The sequence below is a fragment of the Pristis pectinata genome, chromosome 42, assembly GCF_009764475.1.
Source record: "Pristis pectinata isolate sPriPec2 chromosome 42, sPriPec2.1.pri, whole genome shotgun sequence".
NCBI lineage: Eukaryota > Metazoa > Chordata > Chondrichthyes > Rhinopristiformes > Pristidae > Pristis > Pristis pectinata.
The window spans coordinates 2,369,873-2,377,044 of NC_067445.1; the positions used below are offsets into that span (position 1 = coordinate 2,369,873).

At 50.0% G+C, this 7,172-nt stretch overlaps 2 non-coding genes across 2 annotated transcripts; one reads left to right on the top strand and one right to left on the bottom strand.

Moving 5' to 3' along the window:
* The first annotated feature begins 782 nt into the window (after window positions 1-782).
* Window positions 783-854, top strand: trnag-ucc (transfer RNA glycine (anticodon UCC)). Its single transcript has one exon. It is a non-coding gene; the product is annotated as a tRNA-Gly (tRNA).
* A 2,285-nt stretch (window positions 855-3,139) lies between these two features.
* Window positions 3,140-3,211, bottom strand: trnaa-ugc (transfer RNA alanine (anticodon UGC)). The gene has a single exon. It is a non-coding gene; the product is annotated as a tRNA-Ala (tRNA).
* Window positions 3,212-7,172: the final 3,961 nt, after the last annotated feature.

Genomic DNA, 7,172 nt, shown 5'->3' on the forward strand with positions numbered 1-7,172 from the left:
AGGCTGAACGCGTAGTCCCTTCTTCTCGGGATACCTCCCCTCCCGGGCTCACAGCAGACCAGTCTGTTCCACATTCCGAATATGAAATGATCTGATCACTGCAACACCAAATTCTTTGTCGGTTTTACATTTTATTGTTCAAAAATTCTCTGGTATTTCCAGTTACCTTAAAGCAGAATAACCATCTCCCCGTCGGGGAATTGAACCCCGGTCTCCCGCGTGACACGGGGATACTGACCACCATACTAACGAGGAACCTACGGGAGTATGTAGTCTGTAATGTGGATGTCAGGGTACCGGAGGGTTCACAGGATCATCCCCGTGTCTGTTCGTTGACTGTTAACCTGCATCTTTCAGACACCCACTTCTCACTGTGTGACTGGAGGCGTCTGAGGATTGCCCAGCGATTCAGTCACTGATCGTGTTCAAGGATTTGGCGGAAATGGGGCTCCCATTCGGACCGAGCTGCGTGTGGTTGGAAAGGACATTTCTAATCACGATTGATTTTCCTAGTTGTGTGATGTGTGAGGCAGGAAACGATTTTTAGCCCTTCGACTGTCACAGGGGTCGACTCTCACTTCAGTCTGATCCCGGGTGAATAATCACTGGACATTGTGTGACTCCGGTCTGTTGGAGGGTGCCGACATCAACTGGACGGAACAGGGACTGCAGCAGAGTGAGGGATGACCCGTCCGAGAGCAGCTCGGGGACTGGTGATCGAGTCACGGAATCAAACAGCACTGGAGACTGTCCAGTACCCGAATCTCCTGTAGCATCACGGTGCGATGGTGGTATAGAGGTGAGCATAGCTGCCTTCCAAGCAGTTGACCCGGGTTCGATTCCCGCCCATCGCAGAGTTTTAATCTCCTCAGAATTCAATCACTCACAGAACACGATCTTTGCAGAACACGAGGGGCTGTTTGGTTTACTCCTGCTCACGGCTTCCTGGATTCATTTAGTTCGATCAGTGAGTGTAAAAGAGACCCCATCGCTGTCTCATTCATTATTGTTCACTGTGGGCAGGTCGGTTGATCAGGGAGGGAATACCCGTCCCTCATCTTTAACAGGGAATCGATGAACAGATCAGTGCAGCTTCCTGCTCTCCCTCTATTCCATATTCCCACAACAACCGAGAACACATCCCAGTCTGTCCCAAAGACGTGTTCACAGTGAGTGACGTCAGTCCGTTCACCACCCGCGCTCTATCTGTGTTTACCTTGTGGGATCTCTCCCCTCACTCCCTCTCTGTTCCGAGAGGAACACTAACCCGTTATTATCCGCTCGCAGATGTAATACAGAGTCACGGGGACATGCAGCACACAAACAGGCCGTTCGGCCCATCATGTCCATGCTGACTATTAATACACATCTATACCAATCTCACCTTCCAGCACTGAGTCTGTTGCCTTCAGTGCCTTGGCGATTCAGGGGCTCGTCTGGATCATTGTCAATCACCACGAAAGTCACTGCCGCCGGAACCCACTCAGAGGGTGAGTTCCAGCTTCCAACCACCCTGTTCGTGGGTAAGTTCTTCCTCTGATGCCTTCCGGTTACAGGCACGTCAGGCACGGGGAACTCTTTCCCACTGTCTCCGCCGCTGATGAAGTGAGATAACTCTCCAAGGTCTCGTTCACCCTCCTCCGCTCCAGGGACAACAGCCCCAAGTCTATCCAAACTCTGCATAACTGAAACGCTCCATCTCAGACATCATCCTGATGATTACCGCCCCCCACCATCTCCGCTCCGTCTCTTGTCCATTTAGGGCTTCCCTCACTCCCTCTGCCCAACGGGAATGTCCCATTTTCATGGATGACCGGCCCGGATCTCTGTGTTTTAGTTCCCATTTTTGTGTTTGTGTGTAAGTAGTTTGGATTCTGTTTTCAATGGTAAATTTCTGTTTCCGAAGAGGTAAATAACCGCGGATGGTTTCGATCCATCGACCTCTGGGCTATGGGTCCAGCACGCTGCCGCTGCACCACTCTGCTGTTGGGGAAACATTGTGTTCTGTTGCTGCGCTGTGAATGTCCCACCGTCCCTTCGATCAGTTTTATTAGTCTTTCCTTTTCCCTCTCCGACTTCACTTTCTTTCCTGACATTTCCCTTCTGTCTCTCTTCCCCTGTCTCTCTGTCTTCCTTTCCTTGTTCCTAACTTCCTGACCCATCCAGTCACCATCCTTGTGTTGTCTGTGCTCTCTCCCGGTCGGATATCTCTTTCCTGACATTTCAGCAATGATTGTGTTTGACATGATTTCATTGACCCTGTTACTGTGGCCCTGCTGTCGGACATTCTGTTTATCTTCCCCTGTGTGTGTTCCGTGTTCCGGATATAATGGTCGGGGAATTAAAGACGGCTCTAATTCCCAGAGCAACGCGGCAGGACCGGGCAGTGACAGGTGGGGAGTGGCGGGGTGCCGCAGGGTCCAGAGCACTGACCTGACAGGGGAGTGACGGGGCTGTTCTCCCGGGATGAGGCTCGCCCACTGCACTCCGGGTGTTCTGACGCCTGTCATATCCCAAATGTGTGAAATCGACAGAAAAATGTGTGGTGGTGGGGAGTGTGTTCGCTCTCTCCCTGATCTTCAGTCAAACCTAGAATTACATTCGGCTTGTTCTGACCTTATGCCGCGCATGTCCTTTGTCGCCTGTGGTAATGGAGACGTTCAGCGTTCAGAATGGGACTGATGCTGCCGCCCGTCTCTTCAATTCACTCCCCTCCGCCTCTCCAAATGACAGTTCAATCTCCTTATCTGCACAACCTGTTGTCCGCTCAGACCCTGGACCTGCGCCGAAAAGAGCGAGTTTCTGACTCTCCTACATGGGGCGCTTCAGTAACACGCCCGCTGGTAGTTATTCCACCCCTCCCCCGAGCCCGGAGCTTCACTCCGGCACAAACCACCGTTCGTCATTCTCCGGGATACTTTCTCCTCGCATCGAGTCCTTGTCAGTGAGGCTCAGATCCCTAAACTTAAACAATAAAAGCATGACACTGACCAAATAAGGGGATGTCTGGGAGATTGCCGAAAGATTGACAGTGATTTATCCCTATTGGACGTCACTTTCCCAGCTCTCTGGGGCTAGGGACAGCATCGCGTTTCTCCAGGAATTTTCATGCATTGTTCAAAATTCAAGATAAGCAGCGTGGAGATGCCGGGGATTGAACCCGGGACCTCATACATGCAAAGCATGTGCTCTCCCACTGAGCTACATCCCCGATACAAGGGAGCAGCTTTTGACAGAGAAGAGACTGCACATGCTGGAATCTGCAACGACAAACAATTTGCAAGAGGAAATTAACGGCCGAGCGGCATCTGTGGGAGGAGAGGATTTGTCGCTGTTTTAGGTGGAAACCCTGCATCAGAACTGACGTTGGGACTTGATGCAGGGATTGGACTGGAACCGCCGACAATTCCTTCCCCACACAGGCGCTGCTCGGCCCGCTATGTTTCTGTAGCAGATTTCTGCTGTGGTGGCTTAAGAAGCTAGATTCTCCCTCGCCCCTCCCCACCCCCACGGCGGCCCCCGTGTTTCTCCCGGTCGGCATCAATCATTGCCGTTGAAACATAAATGATAGCAACTGGCTGAGGCCATTCGGCCCCTCATGTCTGCTCCACCGTTCGGTAAGTTCATGGTTGATCATCCAAATTCACTTCCGTGTTCCATCTTTTCACCTCCCTCTGGACAATGTCAGAAATTATTCAGAATCGCAGTGAATGGTCAAAGCCCAGAAAACAAAGCACAAATTTGACCCAATAAATTCCAGGGACGTTGTTTTATGAAACTCGCGCATCCCGGTGAAAGGGAGGCATAACATCCGGAATCCCGGGCTTGAGACCCCGCAGGGAGGGCTCCCACTGAGCCCAGTGAGGCAGCAGCAGGGTGCGCCCGCCTCCTAACACCGCGGCGTTACTCAGCTGACAATGACACGCACAGCAAAAGCTGCCGGATCGCCAGCGGCCCGGGATGGGCTCGAACCACCAACCTTTCAGTTAACAGCCGAACGCGCGGACCGATTGCGCCACAGAGACACCCTGAAGGAAGCGGGAATAAATGGGCCGCTCCCGGGTTGGGAGACGATGACCAAGGATCGGTGCTGGGACCCGGCCTTTCACAATCTGCGTCAATGGTTTTCATTAGGGAATCACGGACAATAAAATACAAAAACAATAGTGGAACCCTCAGCGAGTCAGACATCATCTGTGGAGAGAGAAACAGGGAAAACGTTTCAGTTCGGAATTTGAAGGATCTTCAACATAAAACGTTACCTTTGTTCCTCTTTTCATAGATGTTGCTTGTTCAGCATTTTCCGTTCTTGCTTCATATTCACAGCAGCTGCAGTTTGTTTGACTTTCACGGACAATATACCCAGGTTTGCTGATGACACAGAACTGGGTGCCAGTGTGGCTTGTGAAGAGGATGCGGAGAGGCTTCAGTGGGGCAGCGAACGGCGAAGGGAACGGGTGAAGACACGGCGGGTGGAATGGAATGTGGAACATGGTGGCTTGGAAATTGGATTTTATTTTATGGCGAGTGATTGAACGGTGTTGGTGTCCTGAGCAACCCCGTGTCCTTGGACACAAAACACTGAACAATAACATGCAGGGTCGGTGAGCAAGTGGGAAGGCAAACAGTATGTTGATGTTTATTGCAGGGGGTTTGGGTCTCGTAGCTAGCACGTCTCACTGGAATTATACAGGGCCCCGGGGAGAAGGCACTTGTAATATACGGACATGGGAATCTGGAACAGGAGTCGGCCACTTGGTTACTCGGGTCTGCTCCGCCATTCAGTGAGGTCACGGTTAATCTGATTGGATACTGAACTGCACATTCCCGCCTCCCCCGGTGACTCCTTGCTGATTGACCATGTATCCATGTCGTCCTTCAAAAGTGTTCACATCTCTGCTTCCACCACCCTCTCAAATGTGGAGATCCAGAGACTCCCGGCCTCCTGTGTACAGGTACGGCCCCTACCTCTGGGATGATAAACCTGCGACCGATGGAGTGCAGCAAAGGTTCACCGGGTCTATCCTGTGAGGAGAGCAACAGCGTGGGCCGACATTCTCCGGAGTAGAGTGAATGAGAGGTGCTCCGCACACAGTCTGGGCCCACAGGTTCTGCTCCGGAGCAAATGGTCGAGTTTTATATCGAAGAGTAAGTAAAAATAGAACATATGGTGGAGATATAAAATAAAACAGACATGCTGACATAGTGAGTAGTCAGGTGGCGTCCGTGAGAAGGGAAACGGAGGTAACGTTTCAGGTCAAATCGCTCCCTGCATCTGCCGTCCCCTTTTCAGTTCTGTCACGGGACGTTTGATCTGAAACGGTCGCTCTCTTTCTCTTCCCACAGATGCTGCCTGACCTGATCGGTACTTCCTGCATGTTCTGCTTTGGTTTTACAACTCAGGAGCAGGCCATTCGGCCCATGTTGTCCAGATCGGCTGCAGACAATTCTTTGACTTTCATCAGTAACCAGTACCACTGTACCCGAGAGGATTTCCAAGGACATGTGGTCGGTGGGGGAATTGGCACGGTAAAATGCTCCTCGTGTGTCGGTGAGTGGTAGAATATGGGGAAGCGGTTGCTGGGAATGTGGGGAGAATGAAATGGGATCGGTGTCAATGGGTGATTGAAGTGTGGACCGAGGGTGCCTAAGAGTATGTTTCCGTTTTCGGTGACTCTATGACCATGGGTATATTACACAACAGCTGAGATTGTAGTGACGGAGGAAGAGATTCATGGGGATATTTCCAGATCTGGGACATTCCAGCTGTGGGAAAGAATTGAAATAGTGGGGTTATTTGTTCTCTGAAACAGAGGAAGCTGCAGGGTGATTTAATGGCGGTTTCTCAACATTTATACAACAGTCTAATCCTGTTCATGGAAGTTAATTCAATGATTGCAATTGCACGTTGTAAATGACGCCAGATACGTGAAATGTCTTTGAGTGAAGAGCAAGGAGAAGGTGGGTCTCAGGGTCAGGTACAGGAAGGGAAAGCGGGAGAGCTAAGGGATGTGGACAGAAGTGGAGTGAGAGGGAGAGAGGGAAGATAAAAGGCAGTCATGGAGAGAGAGAGAGAGGGAGAGGCAGACCGATGGACGGCGGGCAGACAGACAGGAGGACAGAGGGACAGACAGACAGACAGGCAACGAGAGAGAGACAGACAGACAGAGAGGGAGAAGGCAGAAAGGACGATAGAAAGGAGCAGCAGAAGGTAAAGAAAGTCTAAAGTACTGGAGCCACTCAACAGCTCAGGCAGCATGTCCAGAAAGGTAAACAGGGATAAGCTTCAGGGCGGACACTCTGCGTCAGTACCGGGAAGCAGAAGTAACCAGCTGAGGTCAGGATATGAGGTGAGTGGAAGAAGGGTGTATGAGGTAAATGGGATATATCTGGGAGGGTGAGGCCGGGGATGACTTCGGGATCAGCTGAAAACAGCTGGTTTAAAGATCTGTTCACAGTTAGAATTGTAATTATAATTGGTTTACTTTCGTCAAGCGGAGAAAGAGACAGTAAAAAAACATTGTTCTGCATGCCAGCCATACAGATCATTGAAAAACATCAGTACATTTCGGTAGTACAAAGGAAAAACAACAACATAATGCAGACTATGGTGTAACAGTTACAAAGAAAATACAGTGAAGGGTGACAATCAGGTGAAAGTGCCACTGTTACGAACCAGCAACAAAAGAAACACACTGAGCCATGATTCAGTGTTAAAAACTACTTTATTAATAACTACTTATGATAATAAGAAAAATAAAATTAAAATATTTGTATGCCAAAAGTAAACATGTTAAACCTTGCAAATTAACCACAAAACTAAACTCTTCGTGTGTGTGTGGCAACGTCCCAAACTCCGTCCAGGAATGGTTCTTAAAGTTCAGTTCAGCAAGCCATAAGGTGAAACGTGAACAAAGGCTTCTTCAACAACCACCGTTTTCTGAAGATAAGACGTAGATGTAGAGAACATCGAGAGAGTAATTAAGAATTCCAAATGTTCCACGATGGAACCCAAAATACACCTCAGTGCTTACTCGGTAGTGACCTCCTCACCCCGAATAGCATCCAGATCGTGGCCGTCCACCCAAATACCTCTTTCCCTCCACAGGTTAAGGACAAAGTTGACTCCACCGGATTACTCCGAATAATCCACACGTGGATTGTAGTAACAG